Source organism: Apostichopus japonicus, chromosome 15 (assembly GCF_037975245.1).
Source record: "Apostichopus japonicus isolate 1M-3 chromosome 15, ASM3797524v1, whole genome shotgun sequence".
NCBI classification, from domain to species: Eukaryota; Metazoa; Echinodermata; class Holothuroidea; order Aspidochirotida; family Stichopodidae; genus Apostichopus; species Apostichopus japonicus.
This window is the reverse complement of record NC_092575.1, coordinates 12,220,913-12,246,427: the sequence shown is the minus strand read 5'-3', so window position 1 is coordinate 12,246,427 and position 25,515 is coordinate 12,220,913. Positions and strand designations below refer to the sequence as shown.

At 35.3% G+C, this 25,515-nt stretch overlaps 1 protein-coding gene across 4 annotated transcripts in view; it reads left to right on the top strand.

Annotated features, from left to right (window-relative positions):
• The window catches only part of LOC139980863 (probable RNA-binding protein 19), a 92,394-nt gene that overhangs the window by 45,591 nt on the left and 21,288 nt on the right, over window positions 1-25,515 (top strand). Inside the window, exon 26 of one of the 4 annotated variants that reach the window (XM_071992854.1) lies at window positions 10,765-12,810. The exons of 1 other annotated variant lie outside the window; for it this stretch is intronic. The gene's annotated coding sequence lies outside the window, so the exon portion shown is untranslated. 2 more of the 4 variants (XM_071992853.1, XM_071992855.1) reach the window with 2 other exon arrangements.

Genomic DNA, 25,515 nt, shown 5'->3' with positions numbered 1-25,515 from the left:
TACTGTACAGTTATGTATGGTTTCTATCTGGCGCCACCATTATCATCAATAAATAAAACAATAAGAATATAAACACTTGCCGTAGAAATATTAAAATTTCAAGAATCTACATTAAACTGTTCCATGCATTAATATTTGTGAGACCATATAAGACAATAGGCAGCAACAATGAGTGCATTGATCACATCATACATGTATATAAACTACCAGATGATTGTGACTTCTGTATTACAAAGTATACAGATACTATGAATTGATGAGAAGAACACAATAATGTAAAAAGAGAGGTAGTCTTTGAAAGTGAATCTGATCACTGTCTCTTTGTGTAAACAAACAACTTATCATAAATACATTACGTAGCGGTACTTTGACGTTAACTTAGCGCACTGAGGTACCTCGGGTTGGGGGAGCGGCCGCTGGGCTCCTCGTCGGGATGTCACGTCCCAGGGAAGTCAGAAACTTAATTTGCATCATTTGCAAGTCTGGGATATGTTACTTACAGTGTAAAAGCAGGGAATAATTTTAGTGTTCAAATTGTTTGTAGTAATTTTTGAAGGCTCTTTATTTTTCTGTTGTAAACCTAAAACTGCTGTACATCTTTGGACAAATTGGATTTAGAAACAATTTGATCATTTTTGCATAACATTTTGCAATGGGATACTGGATAAATTATGCATTGTGAAGGTACATACGCTGAGCAACCTCAAGCTGTGATTGGTCCATGATCGGTAACTACACTGGGTTATCCAATTTTTTTTATTTCTTTGTTACAGTAGTCTGGCAGATTCTGCTGGAATAGTGGGTCTTGTCACAATTCACTATCACCTTCAAGTCGAGTGAAGACACCTTTCTGTAACAGTTGAACTTGTACACAATAATGTGACATAGTGACAGTGGAGTAAATTTCTGTAAATTCAATTCTTTTTGGATTTTTGTAAAGAAAAAGAAAAAATATGAAAAAAAATATAGCATGAAAAGACAAATTGAAGGCAGTTTGTTTTCCAACTTGAGTAGCATACCTTATATCTCAAGGGATAAGAGAAGTGTTTTCACAACAAATAAAATGCTGATCTTCTCCACAAAGATGTAAATTCACAACAAATTGGGAAGCTTACTCAACCAAAATGTTCCATATTTATTTTTTTTTGTCATTATTATTTTTTTTTTTGATTATTGAAATGATTCTTTTCATCTGCATGGAGAAAAAGAATAAAGAAGAGAAGGGAGAGAGAAAAAAAATCACTTTGTAATCTCTCAATTTTGAAAACAGGACAAGACGTGAATGGGTTTTTATTCAGAACCATTTTGAGATAGATCAACAGGGGGATTGAGAAAATAGTCGCTGTTTCTTAACTGGCAGAACAGCCAGAGCGATCGACGACGGCGGAGCTTAACGCATTTTAATAGACGGTACAACCGAAGCAGTTCTGTTGAGCATGGATTATGCAAATGGTTTGACTTCCTCAAAGTTGGGGCTTTAACAATTTTGGTCGAGCATGCATGATTAGATCAAAAAAGAGAAAAGATGCCACCCAATGGGGGAAATGTGGTTTTACGATGGCTCACGACGGTATAAGAAGAAAATAATCAACAGCTCTCGAACGAACGACGGCTCTTATGAACGCATCATCGGGCGAGGTTGAGAAATTATCCAACAGTGTAAAAATGTTAAGTCACGAAAGCCCCTGAGTCGGAGGCAGGATCGAGAGAAACATTTCACTTCCAATTTGTGTGTTTTTCTTATAAATTTCTGTGAGTAAATCTTGTGACTTAGTATATTGAATAGAAAAGAAGCTAGCCTTTAATGGCAATGGTTAATTTTTTTTTTTTTTTTCAAGGATTTAGAATAGCTTAACTTTTGCAATCATTTGATAAATATTCATTTGCCTATTCATTTTGTAAAATAATGATTGTATAATGCATAATTATGAGATATAAATGGCTTTTGCAGTGCCAGTTTGGTAAATGGCAAGTATAACAGTGTATATATGTTATCAAGTACCTTAATACCTACAGTAGCTATAGTCTAATGGTTGAATTTTTAGGATGAATTCTTGTCCTGATGTTAAAAATAATCTGAAGAAAAAAAGAGAAAAATTAGGTGCCAATAATTATTTTTTAGCTATGTCGGTGACTGAGATATTCACCTTGCAAATATGCTTAATGTTTGGAGTGCTCCTTTAAGGTTAAATTAATGATGATGTCAGCCTTCATGTCAATTCATTGTTTAATCAAGACTATACTACATAACTCAATCAAACATGTTCTTCATACAACAGGACTGTGGCGGGCACCATAGTGGACATTACAGTCAACACCATTTTGCTTTGACAATTTTGTCATGCATTGGAAAGATGTCATAAGAACTAAATGATGTCATGTTCAGATTTATGTTTCATCTTTCAAGAAACTGACCTATAGTGCTCTCTGTGTATAACTAATATGCATAGTTACGTATATTGTCCAGTCACTTTTAATTGATGAACGACCTGTTCTCCAATTAAAGGTCATTTAATTCTCATGACTTAAAATGTGATGTAGAAATAACGTCTGCACTGATCGTAGTGATTTGTTTTTTAATATCTATAACATTTATTAAAATTAATTTTGTGCCTCAAATCATAATGCCTACAATATGGTCAATAAAATAACGTATAAGATGGATGGGGGGGGGGGATTCATATCTGTATATTGCTTAATATGTCTTTATATTAGGTTGTATGGGCATAGATATATATAATTCTCTGCTGTGGACATTTTATAACTCGTAGATTTAGACCTAGAAGCGATTCTTCATCTTTGATTGTCATGTAATGGAGTAAACAGAGTCAAATTAGGTAAACATACATCACAGTTATTATATTCCATATGATGTGCTCATGTAGATTGCCATGTTGGATGAAATTATTATCCAACCAACTACTTTAATGTAGGCCACTCTGCCAGATCTCCAGTGCCTCATTCTCTCATTGAAGTATTCATCAGTGCACAAATGTCCGTCCTTTGAATAATTCATATGACCCAGAATTTTGTACACCTTCGTTCAGTGGCATAATGCTTACAAGTACTGAGTTTTCATGATTGCTGTCTTCTGTTACGGTCAGTACTTTGTCGTTAACCTATAGAGCAATGCATGGCATTATTATCATTTGTAATTAGGGCTCAATTCGGAGAAAATCTGATAGAAAAGTGCATTATAAAATTTCCATGAACGAAAGAATACATGTTCCTGCCTGTATAGGCAGACTATATATAATCCTACACAAAGAAGATTATATATCTACCTAAGGATATTTTCAAGCAAGGGTGTGAATAATTTGGTGAAGTGTCCCTTATTCATGATGAATATTCATTAGTCAGTGATTTGCATATGATTCATCACTCTGAATCAGATGCAGACTTGATTCATATATAAGTTGAGTTTAAAGACAATCCTAGTTTTATTGCTTTTCGGAAGAGAATTCTTTCAAATTCTTGTGTGGTACTTATTGCCGTTTAGAAACTTGACTGTCAATTGCTCATTTATCATCAATATTGCAGCCTTGGATTCTTGAACAATATTTATGTATCCAAGCAAGATAAGAAATACGTCATTTAAACCTCATTTGATTCAATTTAGAGCAAAAATAAACAAATAGCCATCAGTTTGCAAGTTACACAAGTTTGTAAATAAAAAGTATTAAACACTTCTTTGTGTATATTTTAGTAGGGAGCCCTCACTTTGTTCTGACACACACACACACAAACACGTGTAGACGGTCACCTTCATATCTTTGGTTGCAAATTCACAACTGGAAAACTATTACATTGCTAGGATCAAGCTTTTGAATTCTACTTTAAATTTTAAGCTATTCTTGTAAAAATTGTTTCTTTACCTTGTTTTGTTTTGATAACAGTATTCCAAATCTGGGCATAAGATAAACGGTTAATAGCATTTTTCAGACTAAAAGGTATAATTAAATATAAGACTTTATCATTTTTGTGTATTCAGTTGCATATTCTTTGTTAAAACTGCATTCAATTTAGTAACTAATTATTAAGTAACTAATTGAAACTTCCAGTAATTTTAGTTCCTAATGGATTCCCCCCCCCCCCCCACAAAAAAAAATACCTTAGAAAGGAGGCTTTCACCGTGGAATATTTTGTGCTGACTTTAACCAGATTCTGGGAAAGATAACAGGCAAAGTGATCTATGGGTCCATTTTTGTGCAAAGATTATACAGTAGAGTTGATAAATGTAGGATTCCACATTTTGATATAATCTCCTAGAAGCATGCATCATCAGTTGAGGAACTAGGAAAAGAGCTGGAATTTAAGTTGAAAGATTTATCCCAATTGCCATCAAAAGTTAGAATTCTCTCGGTACACTTTAATACAGAAAGCAATTACCTGCTCTCAACAAGGTTGTAGCGTTCCACTCCATAGTAAGCCATATTTTACTGTTGAACCTAATTTATGCCCATAATAGAAACTGCAGAACTTAAGTCACTTTTTGTTCTCTGTTTTTTCTTTCGATCAACCAAATTGTGAAGGATTCTCACCCTTTTTTTTTTCTTTCAGAAAAAACTGCTCATCCTATTCCTATGTATATTTTCATGAAAAGTACTGTATAATAATCAGTTTTTTTTTTTTTTTAAGCTGACTGTATAAATTCTAATTTTGATGTTTGTGAAAAGATTTACGTACGTGGCTGAATTCCCATGATACGGTTAATGAAACACTTTATATGCTAAACAAGCTTCTTTCATGTTGTGCGAAGTTCGGTTTCACAAATGCTTTCATTTTAGCCTCATTTGCATAAACATATTCATAGACTTTTTACCCAAAAGTGTGAAAGCGATTTTTTATCTGTGCCGCGTTCTCGGAGTGACAAATGTCTTTTAAAGGCATCAGCTGTTGTTAAAGTTGACAACTTCCAAAGTCAGGGTTTTTTTTTATGGTTTTCTTGTTCTTTTTTTGTGTTTTGTTGTGTAAATCCCTTTCATCTGTTTCTTTTCGCCTCGGACCTTTCTTCGATTCGCCGATCAGTTTTCTTTTGAAGAACTAAGAGAAATTGTTGGCGGAGGATGTATATGTGGTGTTCATGCTTAAAGTTAGTAGAAGTGAAGTCAAAGTCAAAGATTTTGTGACGTTTTTTTTGGGTATTTTTGTATTTTTTTTCTCCAAATTTGATTGGCACGGAAAGTAAGAAAGTGTAAGTAACCTTGGAGGCATTTGGAATTTTTAACGGGATTGGTCTGTAAATGAGAATCAAAGAAAAGTAATAAATCGTACAGTGATATGTATAATATGCACGGACTGAACGTCTCAAAGACGGAATAGCGTTCTCCATTTTAATGACAAAAGGCAAAGGAAAAATAAAATGGCTTTTCAAGAATACATTTAGGTATTAAAAAATTCACACAACTGAACAGAAACTTGGTGTCTTTGTCTCAATTTATACCAGCTTTGCGGCTGTAACATAAATGGTTTAAATTTGATCGCATGATTCCAGTATAACAAATCTGTTTACGATAAATTAAAGAGATCTTTTGGGAGAAATGACAATAAATTGTAAGGGTTGGAGGATTGGCCGTAAAGATGGTCAAATTATTAGATGTTGGCTTCCTCAAAACCAGGTATGTTTAATCTGTCATTTAAGTACTGGAGATAATCGTTTGCACTCATCGGAAAGTGTGGTGTCTGCTAAAATTACAGAATTAAACTAATTCTAGCTGTGTGTGTTTCTTCTAAGCCATCTTCCTATACGGTCTACAGAATTAGCACAGCAGGTTTTGGGGTGTGGCAAGTTCATGAATTAAATTTAGTCAGGGTTAGATCTGTCTATTTTTTGCATGCAGGATGTGTAATGCAAAATTTTGTCCACAATTGAAAGGGATTCACAACAACAACAACAACAATTTTTTTTTTTTTTTGTGGGGGGGAGTTTTATTTTTTTATTTTTTGGGGGGGAGTTTAATTTTTTTGGGGGGTAGAGGGGGTTTAATTTGATCCTGCTTGTCTTTCATATCCAGTCAAGAGCAAATCAGCTTGAATGTGTCAAATACTGTCTGCATATAGCGAAATTGGTTCCATTAAAACTTTCAGTAAAAGCCAGTATTCTACTGTATTCTACTGTCTGTATAGTCTGGTTTTCATGTTCAAGCTGTCATTATATTGGGCAATAACATTGGCTTTTTTTGCCATAATTTGACTCATTAATATTTGGTTTACAACTAGCATGGGCCACATTCTCATAAAGTTCTCATTTTTTTTTCCAAACCAGATAACCTACTTGACAATTGTAACATGTTATCACAGAAAAAAATAGTATTAGAAAAAAAACTGTTTCGGAATCTTTTAACATATTACCAATTACTGTACAATCGTGTGATTTCACGAACTGCTGTGACAAATTTTTGCTGAGAGATATGCATTGCTTAAGTTCATGAGCTCATATCCTTGTTCAAGCTATTAATCTTTAATAATGTGCAAATTATTAATATTCATGAATGATGTAGAATCTGTCAAGTTATTTGTGAAGTAGATTCAGGCGTGTCTAATACAGAACATCTAAGTCCTGCATTTTAAGAACATCATACAGGCAAATTTAACTTGCGTTTTTTCCATGGTAATGAAAGATGGTTTGAGAGATGTTCACCCTAATATGCCCTTCTTTTACAGAAAAATAAGTTGGATATTGCTTGCGTATAAAGCTGATATGTTAACTTGATAGTTGCTTGTTAACGTGTAACATCAGGATGTGTAAATTTACATGCAAATGGATTTCAGCTATTACTGTAGGCACATTTGGGTGCCTAAGTTAGCAATATTACGTAACCGTATCTGTGGTAAAATGTAGATCTATAAAGCTATGTCTCTATTAAAGTTGCAGTGAATCATAGATAGGTGGACCATGCATTAAGAATGTTGTTTTTTCCCCACATTTTCTTATTCTTCAAAATAAAGTTTTTTTCTTTGGATTAAACTTTGTTCAATCCGTCCAGACACTTTTTCCTTATATTAATTCAAATTGAGAGAAATATTCCAAAATTGCATTCTCCCCCCCCCCCCTCCCCTCGGGCCTTTTGTTTACTCTGTTGTGATAATTTGAAATGATACTGTACTATTAATGCATGCGTATGAAGTTAATGAACTGTGCAACCCTGATGACATTTATTTGGAATCCCTTCAAAGAGAGAAATGATCATTTAATCAATGCGAAAAGGCTGATCACTTTACTGGAGAGAGAAAGAGAGGAAGCTGTGCGTAGCCAGCACTAATTTTTTCGAAATTAGCCTAAGGAAATCAAAAACAACGGTTGTTACTTTTTTACATGCTCTTAATTATGTCTGACAGCGATTTGCACCACGTCTTCTGTCGAATAATTTTCTCTCTCTGTCGTTGGGAGCTTTCCGTTGTTGAATTCTCTTATCAAAACAGAATTCATAAAGCTCAGCATACCACCATGTTTTTGTTTTCCTTCGTCCAAACGGCCCAACGCGCACTCTCTCGTCTTGTTCTTCGTTAAGATACCAAATTTTTCTGTCTTTGACCAATGTCATCAAAATGCCACATTTTTTTCCTTTTTTTAATATTTTCTTTCTGTTCCTTTAAATCTTTCGACCTTTTTTTTTTTTTTTTTTTCCTCATCATGATACAACGCCCGGTTTTTTGGAGTCTGTTAGATACATATTTGGCTTTCTTTCAACAGCCTAAGACTCTTAAGTGACTGCAAAAATAACCTTAGGCTAAGCAACTTGTGTACTTGTTCATCGATATATAGCCATAGCCAGTTACGTGGGAGATATAAAAGGCCGTTTTATTTGGGATTTTTTTTTTACTGCCGACCGTTGTCCTGGTAATCATACCTAGGTTTAAAGTCTTTCAATTTATTTAGAAGGGATCACCTCGCTGGCTTTTCTTATTTATTACAGCCCCGAAGTGTTAAAAAAGTGCATCTTTGTATCAGGAAAAAGTGGTTAAAAAAGAAAAAGTTCATTTGGGGAAGGTTAAATATTTGTTAGTCATATCAAGAAAGAAAAGAGAGAAAAATGAAAGATCAAAGAATATAATATTATACCAGAGAAGGTTGTACTTTTTTCTTTTCGTAGAAATCCCACAATGCAACTCTTCCTGCGGTTTCATGAAATGTGATCTATTTTGACACGTTTGAGTCTCATTTTTCAGTGCCATTATACTTTGTGGTGCATATTTGCAAGATTATCAATTTCTGATTGGTGTGATTTTTTCTTTCGTCTCAATTTTTTCGCCTTTTTTTCTTATTTTAATTTATTTACTCTCAAGAGGTAGAGGTGTGGTATACATGCATGCAAATAACCGTTGTTTACTTGACTATTAATAATTAGAGAGAAATATTTGGGCATTTTCTTGTGGATCATTCAGAGATTCTTGACCTTTTCAAAGTTTCATTTCGTCATGATCCAGCTGTGAATTTCACCAATTGTTCGTGATTTTTGGTCAACCTTTACCTCAAACTTTGAGATGAAATGAAATGTTTTTCTGTGTTTTGTTTGGAATATCAAATTTAATCGGTCTCCTCTCTAGTATTCTAATATTAATCTGGATCTGAATGGCACCATTACATTAATATAATGTAGGCCTACCAATAGAAGAAAAGTTGTATTTTCAATATTTGAATAACTATAGGAAACTAGTTGTAGAAAGAACACTCAATTTTAAGCTGTTCGCTTTCAAATTATACAGAACTGGAGAGAATTAAATTGCCAGGTTTCTTGTATACTGCTTATTTTAGTTTTGTTTATTGAATTTAACTAAATAAGTACTTCCATTAATATATTGGTAGTGCTTGTGTTGCAATTGACTTACAAGCGACCCACCTCTGTAGCCCATTATTTATTGTAGCAAAATTAATAATAATTAACTGTTTGTTAAGGTTGGGTAAATTTTCACCAACAGTTCTTTAATAAAATTCCTGTTTATTTCAGCATTGCTTGACAATTTAAGTTGAACCTTTAAAGTTATGATGATTAGTTTTTTCGTTTCCGTGCCAAAAACAGACTCTCGGTCAATCAAAGAAAGGCATCTGTTAGTTCTGAATGTACATTTATGCAGTAAAGAGATTTAGGAGGGATGTTTATATTACAATGTGATTTGAGAAAGAGTCACTAAGGGTTTTTGGTCTTCAAATTTGGGAGTAATTGTCCAGAATATGCGAAAACTTTTCTGTTTTAATAACCTTTAGACCCTGTGGGCATATACTGGATAAGCTTGTAAAATGATCAAACAATCACCAACTGCAGGATTTTGTTTGTCAAATAATGTACCCATAAGCAGGTGTAGTAGTTACTGGTTTCATTTTGAGTCTCAAACATTTGGCAAAAGCTAAGAAAATCTCCAAGTTTGTAATAACCCTGTTCTTTCTTTTTTTATTGAGTTTTGTTACACTTCCAGTGATAAGATTGGTGTAAGGGTAACTTGCAAATTCTCTTGAATTCTAACAACATGAAAATGTTGCCAAATATATTGACATTACTCCTAAGGAATGGTTAAAGTGGATTTTATTTTCTAACCCTTAATCATAATGAACAGTAGAAACAGCATGGTGGTATTATGTTTGTTGGGATTTATTCAGCCCACCTGTAACTTCTAATGATGGAATGTCAAAGGTCAAAGAGGTGCCATTAGGTGAATGGTGTTTGTCTTAAAGCACCAGTAGAAGTTTGTGGTTAAACCTTACATCCTCAAATACTTTTCGGGGGAATTTTGTCTCCTTATTTTAAAGGAGCTGTGAAGTATTTATGTCATCCTTTTTATCAAATTTTCTGAGTATTACTCAAAAATAAATTAAATTAGGCCATTAAACAATCTCCTAGATTTTTTTTAACAAAGTAAACGTTTTATGAGAGAGAATTAGTAAGAAAGCCATGGCCAATGGAAGGAAGAGGGTTGGAGGGTGGTCCCTTCCTCTCTCCCTCCTCATCTCCAGTGATGGGAGTGAAAGATATGACCCAAGTCTATGGTGATACAGTATAAGGTAAAAATGCTTATATAGCCATTTATAGGCCTACAGAGTGGGGTTTTTTAGGACTGATTTATATGGCTCGGGTACTAAATGTCCCTTGGATGACAATCCCTGAATGTTGACAGCATATAACAGTATAACTGTGTAGTGAAGGGTGAGGTCTTTTACATGTAAGGCAAAAGGTTTGGGCGATATCCTCCACCCTTCAAGGATGTTTTAGTTTATATTTACAGTATGTTATGTTTTGTTCAACAAGAATATAGACCAAGTACCCTAAAAGACTTCCGGGGGAAAAAATCACCTTTCAAAATCGTGACGCGGGCACTTAATTTGATTATTCTAAACCATATCATGGCACTTAAAATTGACAACACGAAAAAAACAAAAAACATCACTTGATGCGCTCTGATCTATCTTCTAAAAAACAAATTCAGTGTGAAGCTATTTTTTCACCTGCTGTCAAGTGAGTCAGCTACAGCTTGGACTAGTTCATATGACAGCTTACTGTACATAGCTCCTCAAGTGTATGTACTGTATTTAAAGTTGTGCTTTTTTTTCCCCCTACACAGACACTCACATCTCATTCCATTAGAGATTCAGCTTCCCGCATCTGTCCTCCCGGTAATAAGCTGCAGTTTTTAAGAGGATACATTGTCCCGAGTAATCTCACTTACGCTCCATCGTGCTCCTTTAATCCCTGTTTCTCGGTGACATAGACGTTGGTCGCCTCGGGGACATGATCCGACTTTTTTTCTGTCTTGTATTTTTTTCATCGGCAGCAACGTCCAGGCAAACCATCCGACATTTTTCTGGAGACCTGTCAATTTCCGACCCGTGTTTGGATTTACCTGCTATTGTTCCTCGGGGTTACTCTAACAGTTCTTACCCGGCTCTCCTGCGTGCGTGACTTTTTCATGATTGTCGGAGAGGTGGTGAATCTCGGGCGATTATATGCCCAGCCAAAAGAACAAGGTAGATGGGTGCCTGTTACAATGGTAACCGGATCTGGGTAGGTTGCAGACATACCCATGCCCCAAGGATGAAGGATTTGATGACTCTAGCTTATTTCTTTATCTGGTCGTCAACGATATCATAGGCTGGATTGATATTAAAAGTTCTAACTCTGTTGGATGTTCAAGTGTCAAGGTTAATGTATAGTTATGTCGGACAGAGGGGATCTATGTTTTCTGCTAAACGGTTCCCTGGTGCAGCCTACCGGATGAAAAGATGCCAGTCCAGCTTAACTCTTTCCTCTATAAGTCTGTTTCGGGTCTTTCAGAAGTCTTGTAAAAGAGAGAGGAATCGCTGCCGTTCGTGTCGATGGCTCAAAAACCTGTAGCTATATGTATGTCTCTGTATAGGTATTAATGTAGGAAAGAAATCTGATCTTTAGATAATAGCAGCTGGATTTAATTTTCCCTGAGATAGATCAACATTGGTTAACGGTTTTTCTACAAAAGTGACAGATCCAGGTGGAAGAACATTGGAAGGTTTTATTAAAATGAACATGGATGGGATGGATAGGAAATTTATCAGCAGTTGATTGCCACAGGTTGCCTTTTGTTTTCTTTATAATTACTCTATTTATTTTGAACATACAGTACAGTAAGAGTGGCTAAGACAAAAACATTTTTTGGGGGGAATACCTTGTCTTTTCTTTTTGGCTTTGTTGGGAATACCCTTCTCCAGGTTCATTCTTGTCTTTCTCTATGGGTGTGATATTTGTTGTTTTTAGTCTTTGCCCAAGAGTTTACCCAGGGCAAGAGAAACTTTTTTTTCTCCATTTTGCCGTCAGTTTGTTAATATCTCAAATTAGAATTCTTACAAGGAAAACATGAATATGGTATTATAATGTAAGTCACCTGTTGCAGTTCACAACTTTAAAAAAATGGGAATTTGTAAAGATTTCTTAAGCACTGACCACCCAACCTGTTTTATTTGGGCACTACAATGAGATTAGAAGCAATATTTGTGTTCATCACATAGATTGATAAGAAGTTAAATGACAGTGATGCTGTCAAATTTTAAGACAATTTGGACTCACAATCTGAAAATGATGCATATTTTTATATAAATTTGAGCTAAAAGGGTATTAATATGTTCTTCTTACTTTGTATATTGTTGCATTATGATTTGGCTTTAATTAGTGAAACATTTTGGGGCTTAATTTCATTCTAATTCTCCAGCATTATAGGTATTTCTTATTACGAAATGTAATATTGACCGATGCAATGGTCAAGGGGATATCAGTGCATCGCCTTTAAAAGCAATTAAACCCTATCATCTGCGAACTGGTCATGGGTTCGAGCCTTTACTGATTAGAGTAAGGCTGTAATCCAGGAGAAATCCACAGAGATTCCATCTGAAATGGTCTTCCAAATTGTCAACAACAACAAAAATCCCCAAAGTGAGCTCTGTAAAGCTAAAAAACGTAACAGTGTAACTTTGATCGCCTCCGGAAGTGAAGTGTAAATTAAGCCATTTGACTTCTCCCACATACATTAGACATTCCAGGCTGCTATCAGTGGCAAAGAGATATACACATTCAGTTTGATGCGAGCTATTATGTAGCTCTCACTTCGATTCTGCGAGCTATTATGCAGCTTTAATATTAATTCATTGAGCTATAATATAGCTTTAATATCGATTCATTGAGCTATAATATAGCTTTAACATCAATTCATTGAGGTATTATGTAGCTTTAATATCAATTCATTGAGGTATTATGTAGCTTTATTATCCATTCATTGAGGTATTATGTAGCTTTATTATCCATTCATTGAGGTATTATGTAGCTTTCATATCCATTCATTGAGGTATTATGTAGCTTTAATATCCATTCATTGAGCTATAATATAGCTTTAACATCAATTCATTGAGCTATAATATAGCTTTAACATCGATTCATTGAGCTATTATGTAGCTTTAATATCGATTCATTGAGCTATTACGTAGCTTTACGATTGATTCAGCAAGCTATTTTGTAGCTTTAACATAGATTGAGCGAGCTATTTTGTAGCTTTAACATCGATTCAGCGAGCCATTATGTAGCTTTAACATAGATTCAGCGAGCCATTATGTAGCTTTAACGTAGATTCAGCGAGCTATTATGTAGCTTTAACATCGATTCATTGCAACATTCATCATGACAGAGGAAGCCTTTGCCTTCGTCGTCGGAACACATGAGTGTTGGGGCAGAATGAGGACAGCCAGAATTTTCACCTCGGGCAGATAGAAAGATATGTAAACAAATGAACTAGGCTTACCCTACTTTGGGGGTCGAACATGTGTTGTTCAGATGCCGGGGGTAATGCCAAGCAACCATTAAGAGCAAACCTCTGATATGTTTTGGCATGAGTCGTATATAGTTTTAAGCTCCCGTCTCACATGTAGGACATGCTTCAGGATCCACTGTGTCAAATTTGTAATCTAGTTTGCAGTAAAAGGTATGACAATCAATGCTCTTTTTTCCCCTTTTTTCATGGGGAGCGGGGTAGGGGGTTGCCTTAGAATCCTGGTATATTCAAACCTTTCTAATTGGTAACCCCTACTTTCAATTTCATCCTTTTTTTGATGCCCTAAGCTGGGGAGGGGGGGGGTCTCTGTCGCTTGATACTGGCAATTTTTTTATTTTTTTTTTATTTGGTGACCCTAACAAGTTTTCATTTTTTCAAACGGTGAATGAAGCAAAATAGTTACAAAAAACTTCAAAATACTATTAATATTTGATTAGATTACAGTCTTAACTAGTGAGCATCAGTTGTCAGACAGAATGTTGAGAACCAAATGGAATAATTAAATTAATAACTCGCTGATCTCTGACATTCAGTCGGTGACCAAATCTAGGAGGCAGCTAGTCAATAGTGTCATCAATTCAAATCTTGTATTGATTAATTCTCGCTATGTATAGCATGTCATGAAAAGTTGTCGACCAATTAGGTTTTATTTAAATCAATTTACCAAAACTAGATAGTTTGGTGAATGAAATTAGTATCGCAATTGGTGAAACTGTACCTAAATCCAGAGATTTAATCCAGATAACACACTAGAAAATACTACCCTCATGTATCATAGAGTAAGGGGTTGTAAGGGAGGGGTACGTGCCCTATAAGAATAATAACAATTATTATAATGATAATAATAAAGATGATGGTATCATGGTATATAATAATAATACAATAGTATTAATAATGAGGATGACGAGGAGGATAATAATAATAACAACAACAACAACAACAATGATAATAATAATATAAATTTTTAATGAAAAGATGATTGATGAGATTACAGAATAAGTTGGAAGATTAACTAGAATCTTTAATTGCCATTTGTCACTCTAAAATATCCTCCATCAATCTTCCTGTCGAACTGTTGAATATTTAAGCGAATTGAAATTCCTACCTTTCTATAGCAAAAATAGAATAACCCCGGTTCATTTTCTATACTATATCAGTGAAGAAAATGTTAGTAACTTCCAACAACTGAGCATGCATAATATCCTTACGCTATTTTTTTGTTCATTTTTTTTTTTTAATTGGGGGGATTAGAGGGCGGTGTTTTCTTTTTCTTGCCTAATCATACTTTAAAAGAAAGTGATCCACGCACTTCCTATGACAACATATCTATAAATAGCAAAGGAAAGGGGGCATGACACATGAAACCCATATCAAAGACCGATTTTATGGAATAGGTTATAATCTGTTTACCTAGCTTGCTGGACGTACATGAACGTTAACTTTAAGCAAACAAACTGACCGATAACACCCCACCGGTTTTGTTTTGTGACATTGTGACACAAGTTGACCGTGTCTGTCAAAGCAGTGGCCGAAGATACCTAGCTGTTTATCAAAACAGATCCTGAGGTTATGACAGGGCCACAGATAAGAGCAAGGACAATCTTGATGAAGTTTCTTCATTCTAAACCCTCTTTCTTAATTTTACAAGGCAAAATTTCCTCTGTGATGTTGTCGGTTGCAAAAATACTTATCCTTGTTCTTTCTTAATTTGATAGTTTAGAAATCTTTACAGCTGGTTATATACTTTGGATCTAGACCTATCTTGAAAACGAGGTTGTTAATTTTTTTTTTCTTTTGTCCATCGGTAGTTGCGGAAACATTTTCCATCTTTAGAATTGTAGAATGACTTTCCCTCACAAGAGCAAAATCTTTATTTTTGTATCCCTATTGATGTTCTTTCTCAAACAAGACTGAAGACAAAATATTTAGGAAACAGTTATTTTGGCCATAAATTGAGTGTGTTCTTACAATATAAACCGGGCTGGTGCTATGGCCGAGTGGTTAAAGGCGGTGGCATTTGAAGCAACGAGACTTAGCAATCTGGAGGTGCCAGGTTCGATACCCGGCCGGGTCATTGTAAGGTGGGTTTTTCATCGAAGAGCAATCTATGGTTTTCCCATCTGAAATGACTTTCTAAATTGAAAAGATTCCAAATTTGAGGTAAAATGTTGAATTGGAAGTCTCTTTCCTAGAAGTGTATATATTGACATTTACAGTCGCTTACGGTCTTTTTCGTTATTTTTTTTTTCTCAATTGAGTCATGTCAATCAGTTTGACATAATTCCTGTCACAGTTGATCTTTTCTATTGTTTCAAAATGTCCATGAAACGAACAAAGCTAAACTAATTACACTGTCAGGGACCCGTTTAAATATATATAGCTTCATCCCAAAGTACCTATATTGATTGTCACTCTGGCTGTAGAAGTTTACTCAAAGAAAAAAGAGAAAAATAAAGAAAGAAGATAGAATCCATGTCCTTGTGATGTTACTATCAATTTAGGGCCTGGAACTCGCTGCTCTCGGTGACTGAAGCCCGCCGCTGATGGACGTTACCTGCAATCTCTCCCATTTCCTCTTCTCATCAAGTCCTTTTGTCGCTCTTTAATTGTACAACCTCATTCAGCGGGGGATACATCCATTTGAAAGTCACTATTGAAAGTAAGATTTGGACTCATCAAGGCAAACCATGGGAGGTTGTAAGATGATCATATAATTGCTTTGATTAGTTACTGATAAGAGTGCTCAACAGCTTCTGGGATTCACTGCTAATGAACTCAAACTGGGCAACCAAAGGCAGGAGAGATACCGACACACAAGCCATGGCCAATTGTGAAATCATGTTGGTGCATTAAGAGATCCAACAATTTGGTGATGGATTTGTCTATTCTTAATTTTCTTTTTACTTAAAAAAGAAAGAGAGAGAAAATGGTTAAATTTACTGGTGTTTGATAAAGGATATTGACTGGGATGACTCCTCTGCAATTGCAGACTTTCTTCTCTTTGTTTTACTTTAATTCTATGGAGTCCTGCACTAAGAAATTCTAGAAACTTTTTTGAGTAATTTGTGACTGAATCTAATCGTTGAATATGGGCTACTTGTGCGCAGACATGACATCACGATAGTTCAATGGTAGAGGATTTATATTGTCAACTATAGAAAAGTTTTTTTTTTTTAATTACTGTATGAAGTTATTGTATGAAGAGAAAATTGAAAAAAAGGAGAAAAATATAAAGACAATCTTATGGCACAGAATATGAGATCTATGCACACACATACTAACCTGTCCCCACACTCTAACTGATCTCTAGGTTTTACCATAACTGTATGGAGCCACCTGGCTGGCCAACCAGTCAGGGATGTGTATCCAGTTTACAGGACACTTCTCATTCAATTGTCACTGATTCCCGGTCTAGCAAACTTTATGTACGTACATTTTAAATAGTTTAATATATCTGTTTATATATGTTTAACAGATTAATATATATGAGTTATTAGTTGCTTTCTGTCAATCATTAAGTAATCTGAATTGTTTTATCGTTTAAGAGGGTGACTTCAGGGAATAATATTTTTGTTGAAACTTTGTGTCATTGTTTGAAGGCTCTGAATTTTAACTCCTAAATATATTAAAAATTTTCCTAAATATATAAATTTTAGGAAAATATAAAATTATCCTAAATATATTAAAATACCATAATTCCTCGATACAAAAAAAATGTGATTTGGGAACTCTGTGTTACATTTTGCGGTGGGATGCCAGAGGAATTAGTCCCTGGATTCACCTATTCATTTTGATCGGTATGATTAGAAAATGTCAGGACCAAAACTTAGAAAACCTAAGTATTTTGCCAAAAATATTTCAAAATTCATGATGGACTGCTTTCAAATATTCAGTTTTTGGTTAATGAGAAAATTTCTTGTTCATTACAATACTGTCAGTGAATATTGATGCTTAAAAAGGCTTCAACATGGGCCACAGGTACAGGGGATATTTGTCTCCCTTGCCAGCCCCCCCTCCCCTCCTCCCAATTTAATGTGCTAAAACAATAGGAGAAAGTTCAGAGTTATTCCTCTGTCTAACATGTAATTTTGTGTTCTTGAAATTCTGCAATTAAGAGAACAAACCTGACAGTACTGCTTCGTGGGACCTTGCCATCTTGACCTATTTAGCAGTACTGAGTCTGAGCAACCCTCATGGGTCTGTCCCCTTGCAACCCTAACTAATAGCAGGAGACCACATGCCACTATCAGAAAGACCCTTCTGCCCCCCCCCCCCCTCCCTCTATTAAACCTACACCTTTCTTGTACAGAACTTCCTTCACATAATGTCAAAGGTAATTTAATTGTAATACTGTGCTTAATTGAAATTAATGCAATTCTAAATTTTTAAAAGTTAAGTTGAAGTTAGGGTGTTGGTGTTTTATAATACTGATCAAGTTGGACCAGTAATTATAATTTTAGAGAGACCTTCATGGTCATACTGTTCATCTGTCCCTAAGACCAGCTTGTACAGTATTTGTTCTATCGAAGACAGAACAAGAAGTGAAAAGCACCTTTTCTTCCCCTTACGATCTGTTTTACAAAACCATAATTTATGGAAATTTTGTTCATTGTTGTTTTAATTTCTTGCTGGGGGGAAGGACAATATTTTGCCTTTTTCCTCCACTTTATAATTATTAAACCACAAAGTGAATTTTAAATCTAGGGGGTGGGTGTACTGCATTTTTCTTTCTCAGCTCTTAAAAGAAATCTCTAATAAGTCTCTAGTGAAACTTAAACCAGTCAACAGATGGTGTGGTTATTGCCAGATTCCGTTAATATGCACCCAACCCTAACACAAACAGTTTGTTTAACACTTAAGTGGTCACCTTTTAAATCGTGCCGTCAATCATGGAGAAGAAAGTGTGCAGAGGACGATAATATTTCTTTTCCTTCTTATGACAAAATTTTTTAAGGGAGGTACCAGCAGTCAAAGCATTAAGTTTTCAGTCAGTGGTATGCAATTTAAGAGGAATAAAAACAAAAGTGGAACCATGCCTTAATTTGAAATACAAAGCACAATCAAGTGTTAAAATTATTTAACAAGTATATCTATGGTTGATGCGATTAAATTTCTTTAGCAGCTAGACCGAGACAGTTTTTCTCTGTTTTGTTTTTTTTCTTCCTTTCTGTGTTTTTGTCGCTGTGGATTTCGGCAGGTTGTTTAAAGAAAATTTATACAAAATTGGACTTTATGATTTGAGATGGAGCAAAGGATGCAAATAAAGATTTTTCAAGAAAGTCTGTGCAGAAGATTTGGTTATTTCGGAATCTGAAGGGGATACAGTTACCCCTCAAAGCAGGTCTCCCCCGAAGGCATATATGAAATCAGGAAAAAAATACAACTAAAGAGGGAATAATTTAAGCAAGGAGCTTCAGGAATAAACCCAACAAGTCTCCAGAAGTCTGTGGCGAGGCTTTCTTAAGAATTAGGGGTGCTTTGTCAAACAGGGAAAAGGCAGAAGACTAACTAGTATGACCTAGATCATAGGAAGAAAAATATAGATATGTCTGTTCTCGTATTAAATGCAAGCCATTTGGGTGATGTTTCTGTTTTCGTGGAATATTAAATGAGATGAGCTCTTTGCCTAAGTTCCAAAGTCGACTTTATTCTCTTTTTGAAACTGATCGAATCGTCAATTGATCAAATATCGATAAGAAAGGTATTATTTTGTACATTTATGTACGAATCGAGAAATTATTTAAAGTGGCGTGCTAGCTGTATTGGCAACGACACCCATGTCCTGAGAAGTCTGTGAAGGTTTTTCAGATCACAAAGATGCAATATCTTTTTTGTGTACTAATGTTGGTGTCATTGTACACCCATATTCATAGCAGATATTTGTAAGACTACACCTTAACTACATGTAAAAGCAATTGAACTGTGGTAATTTTGCATGTAAGAAGTTGGGCTAAAATTTGTGATTATCCTTTAACTAAGTATGAAGGGCATCTAGGCTCCTTCAGTCAAGAGTTCTAAAAGTTTTTTTTCCAAACTTTTTGGCTGATGTCCATCGTGTAGATGGGTGGGTCTAAGTGGAGGTGTGTCTAGGTGTGGCCAGGGGTATAGCTGCAAACTGGTACATAATGATTTATCCATCTTTCAACTACATAATCTGTGTATTAAGTACAAGTTGAAATGCTGGCAGTGTACTATTTAGACGTGTGCACATGTTAGAAGATGTAACCCATTTGGAGAAAGTCTGTAAACAGAAATTGGGGGACTGGGGAAGGGAGAATAAAGTCCATCTCCCTCCCCAGACCGATGGCCCCGATGATGGTCCGTGCTTTAAGTTTGCCAGTCGATCGCTGAGGCACGGTATTTGAACCAGTGAAATTTATCATGCATAATCTTGATGATATGCAGTATGGTGAAATTTGTGCATTATTAATAATGTTTACAGAAATACACTCTCACCAGCAGCTTCTGATCAAGGTTACAATATTTTATTTAAGAATTACTTTGACCCTCAGGTCAACCAGAGAGAACAGTGAACCGATTATTCTGTGGAAATTAGGGATAAGATAAGGACTTCACAACACAGCTAGACTTACCCATGATGTGCTTAGCTGTGAATTTGATGCAGTCAACATCAAAATTGATACAAAACTGACAAATTTTGATGGATTCCCTGGATAAATTAATTATATCACGTGCGCAAACTTGCTGGCATGTCTTGTGCAGCCTTATCAAGATGTAGTATACGTTTTAACATTGACCTTGATGAAAATTTGATGGGTGTATCAAAATAGGTACAGGATAATAGTGTGATACATTAGCTACTGAGAATTATAGAATGTAATGAGAGTATAAAGGGTGGGGGGGATGTGGAGGGAGGTGGAGGGAGGGTATTGGAAGGAGGGAGTAACGCTCAGGCAAATTAGGCAAATAGCAACACATTGAGTCTTCAGCTGTTATGAATTAAAGAAGATAAATTGGAAATAATTCTTATGCCATATATTGAGATGTGTCCGAACGAAAAGTCACTCCGTCTTCTCGCGGTGATGTCATTAAACCCTCTTTCCCCGGTTACACAGCAAACAATAAATATTTAGTTGACTTGATTCCTCTCTCACCTATCTCCTTCTGTATAGATACACACTCCATTATGTACCCTAGCCTACCCAGGTATATGATAACTTATAGCATTCTTGCATTGCGCCCCCAATGACCCTCTTTAGGTTCACTGTCCTCTTTCCTCTCTACTACATTACCCGAGAGTTCTCTTTAAGACGTGGTTTCTAGCAGAAATGTTCATCCGTTCGAATCTGTTAAGTTGTCATACTTGGTGGAAGTTTTCAAAGTCAGGAGAAAACTGTTTATGCAGTTTCTTTCGAGACGGTATAGTCGTAAACTCTCAGGTGTACAATTTAATCGCCGACAGTGGTGAATTTTTAAGCACTAATAAGGTGTTTGATGCACAGCTGTGTTTACTTGTTGTAAATTATACCAATAATCTGTTTGAAATCACTTAAAGGAACTCGTAATTCATATTTGCAAGTATCCAGAGCTTTATTCTAGAATTAAACATGTCCGTGCTTCACTATATATCGTGTATGCATATATTTATATATAAATATATACAGAGCCTTTTTATTTATTTATTTATTTGTTTGCCACAAAAGTACAAAGTGGAGGAAGTCTTCAAAGTGGAGGAAGTGGAGGAAGTCTTTTTAAAAAACAAATTTCATTATATACTCAAGCATTCTGAAGAACAAAGTATTTCAAGATGGATTAAATCATTAAACTACCAGCTTAATATGAAGCATTTAAATCGCTGAATAACTGCATCGCTTTTGTTACTTTCAAGGCCATCAATTTTGTCCCCCCAAAATATGCTAGAATATCAAATATTGGTCACTGATATGCTCAGACTTCAAGATTGAGCAATTTGACTGCCAGATCCTCAAAGCTTTCTGCTTCAATGAAACATTCAATTGTTTATAAACTTATCTTTCCCAGATGTCTGGAAAAGATTGGAAGAATCCGAACCTCCTGCTAGATTATTCAGGACTTTGGAAAAGTTCAAGCAAAATTTTTAGCAACACTTGGGCAATTATGTTGATGATCTCTTAATATATCTAGGGATTTACTATGTATTTCTGTGTGTGACTATTACATTGCTTTTGCAGAATGGTTGATGAAGTGAACCTCTGCCCAATGCAACATACAATTATAAAAGTGTGAACATGAGTAATTTCCATTCCTCCAGATCTCAAGAAGACCTAAAGCTTGATACAATTTTAGATCGCTATTTTTCTCTTGATCTGTAAATCTTGCGGAATAATGTTCCCCCTAAATTTTCAAGCTCTTTATCTCTCCCTATGTTTGTATTTAGTCACCATATAAGACATATTAAACGAGTGACTAATTGTTCATTCTACAAACAAACGTGACATTTGTGAGATTCTTATTCTTTACATGTTAGTTTTGTCAGGGTTTTATATCGTTAATAGGCAACTTTTTTTCGTGTCTGGTGTGGACATATTCTAAAAACTAATGCCCTAGTTAAAACATTACTTTTTTTTTCGTTTGAAGTAGCCTATATAATTTATGTCTTCTGTGGTGTTAATCAACTTCAAACTTTAAAAATTCCAAACTTCAAAAAAAATGCAAACTTCAAAAGTTTAAATCATGTAGTTCTTGGTATGTGATGAAATGTGTTATATAGAGGAATGGCTTTAAGGGCTTGAACTTCTGTTTGGTTTTTGTCCTAATAAAAATGATGTCACATATGAACTTGAACTGTTTCATGGTTTGCCTGCTAACAATTGTATCCGATCTTCATAATCAAATTTAATGCCAAATTTTATACTTTAAGGAATTGAAGGTATATCGTATAGAATCTGAAGGATTTTGCTGACTGATTCAGGAATAAGTATGAAATGAGGTAAAATTTGATCGAATAATTCATCCAATTTTGTTTTTTATTTCTGCCACAGAAGATGGTGCCCCAAAAGTTACAAACAAACATTCAAATGGCGTCATCTGGATGGATCTGATATTTAAAACAAAGAGTAAATGTTATCATGAATATATTATAACAAAGCCAGATAACAAAAGGCGGGTGGGTGGGGGGGGGGGGGGGGGAATGATGACTGCTAGAAGAAAGATAGAATTAGGCTAGTTAAATATATATTTTGAGTTCTCAGGCATTGAACCGTTCAGAAGTGCATTTTCATCGGCCGTATTAGCGTTAATATACGCTGAAGTAAACGTAGACATTAGATCGCAGAATGCAGGCTATGATCACATATATAGATGTCCCTGAAAATGATGATATCAACTGTATGAATATTTAACACAAATGCAATTTATTTTATAAGCATATATTCCACTGTATAATACACTAACAAACAATATTTGGGGTTGTTTTTAATGCCATTTGCTACTTTAATTTGCTCTTTCTATTTTTTTTTGATTTTTCTCCTTCTTTATGTTAATTCCCTTTGAAACTTTACTCTATTTGCTAAAATAAAAAAATTCATCTGAATAATTTCCTTACTTTACCCTGCCAGTGACAAATATATAAAAAAATTATTTTTTTATATTTTTTACCTGGAATTTCTCTAGACCAATATAGGGGATATGTTGCAATGCATTTGTGGGATCAGAGTAGATTAAGGAGGGGAAGAGTTGGTATGAAAGAGAGCAATTCATCATTTCACAGGTGAATGTAGAGCAGAGACAAAACGACCAACCAGATCACAGTAATAATACCCCTCGTCATCTCCGCATCCTTTCTAAAGCTTTACAAAATTCACAGCAATTAAATTCATTCCTAATTTGGAGCCCTTTACTATTTACAGTTCATTCAGTTTGGCACATTTGAGTTGCATTTTAAAAAAAAAAAAAGTGTCTTAATAAAGAAATTGAGCGATATAGTTTATAGCTAGGTGAATGAACTTCTGCTGGCAGTATAACAAAAACTTGCTTTAACGGTAACATTACTAGTCTAGAAGTGCGAGAGAGAGAGAAAGTACAGTCGAATTAGAGAGAGATCAAAGGGGTTTGTTCGTGAAAACAAAGGTAAAAGCTCGGCCTAGAGAATATTCTGCCATGTGTAACAAGGAAAAGATATTGGAGGGTTGTTCCAAATCCTACAAAAATTACAACGTTAAGTCCGGACTAGAGTCAGCTATTACGGTTGGAAGCCACAGAACACCCCGAGGGCATGCACTTAGAGACCGTTCTCCGGGGACCTGTGACGATAAATAATTGTCTCTCGCTTACAAAGAAATTACGATGACGTATAAAAGAGAGAAACTAACTGAAGGTGAGGGGAAAGGGGAAAAAAAAAAGTTGTGACGGATTGTTAAATTTGGAAGAGGCAAAACAATAAATGTAGGAGGAGATTAAAATGTAAGTTTTTTTTTTTTTGGTTGAGGAGAAAAAAAGTTTGGAGGAGGATTATAGTAAATTTGTAAGATGGGCAGGAAGAGAAGGGGGCAGTCTTATTTACTGAAGAGAAAATGGGGTTGTTAAAAAATGACATATTTATGAACTTTTCTCCTCTTTTTTTTTCTCTTAATGAAATTATATAGCATCAGAATAATGTATTATTTGTAAAGAATATATAATAAAGTGGGTTTAATAACAGACAATGACAGGATCGATGTGAACTGGTACATAGCCAAGGGGAGCAATGGGAGCGATCGTGCCCCCCCCCCCCTTTGAGTACCCCAGAACAAAAAACAGGAAATATCATTTCAAGCCCTCTTTTCAGGTTGAAGGAAACTAAGCGACCTTTCTCAATCTTATCCCTGAAAGTTTGTCTGCTTAATAGGGACATAAGGAGGAAAAAGGTATCCACCAATCTAAAAATTGTTGCCTCTTGTTTTACCTTTTAAGTCAAAATTTTAACTTTTAAAGTCAAAATTTTAACTTTTTCTTTAGACCTTTTCAGTCAAACTTTTGAGATAAATGTCAAAATTCTGACATTTTCTTTTTTGGACTTTTTAGTCAAAATTTTGAGATAAAGGTCAAATAAAGTTTGAGATAAATAGTCAGAATTTGACTTATAAAGTCAAAATTGTGGCTTTTAATGTAAAAATTCTGACATTTTGGGGGGACCTTTCACATTATTTTCCTATGTTGTAGACTAATAAGCAACAGTCTGGTATCCGTCAGTCAAGTAGTTCTACATTAAACTCCTTGATATTTTTGAGAAATGACACTTTAAAACATTTGAGCCTCAGCAATTTAAAATGACTAGGCTACATACAGTCTTATATACAGACCAGTTGGTCAGTCTATCAGATTGCAACACAGAAAATGCAGTGGCATCTCTATCCCCTCCCTTCCCCTTCCCATCCCCCTGCCACCCCTTCCTTCAACCTCCCTCCACCTTCCCCCTTAATGGTCAACATATTTTCAGCTTTGAAGAACATTGCATCATTCTGAAACATTTGCATGCCTATGGCCATGCGCATTTTATGTACAACATGTAGTTTATTAGATACATATTCAAAATGTGCTAAGACTGTAAGTTGGATAGCCACCTGTACCGGACCGTGAAATGTAAATATTTGCAAGCCCTTCCTTCCCCCTTCTCTCCTATACACTACACAGTGTGACTGCTTTAGTGTAGAAGAGACATAATAACTGCCTTCCAGGCAGGCCCATTATGCCTACTCTGAGGCATGCCTTAGTTTAAGCTTGTTTTGTGAATTTTTAGTCACAGCACACTAAGACATACATGTATAAAATATTGACAGTAAATTGTCACACATGATTGGATCATTCTAAATCACAGAGAGGGACTTACATGCATCATGTTTACTCACACCTGTTTACATGCCCTTCATTAGAGAGCTTATGTAAATTGTTTAAGCTAGCACAGAAAATCATGCACCCTACGACAGGGATTAGTTTTTTCTGTTATGGTATCACAAAATATGGTTATAATACAGTAGTCCAAGGATGTACAGTACATTTTATTATGCCGAAACCTAACTAATGTGTAGGACCCAAAATTGAGAGCTTTTCAAAACTGCCAGAGAAATTTTGAACACTAAATTATTTCCCTGCACAATGTATTAAGTTTATTACATCATTACTCTCCTAAGCACATACACTGGCAACTTAACCAACTGTAGCTTATAACATTCTTTGCACCGTGCCATCCCCCCCAGTCCCCCTCTCAGGGGTCAGTGCCTCCCTTCGAAATCGACCGTTTGGAAACCTTTATGTCTA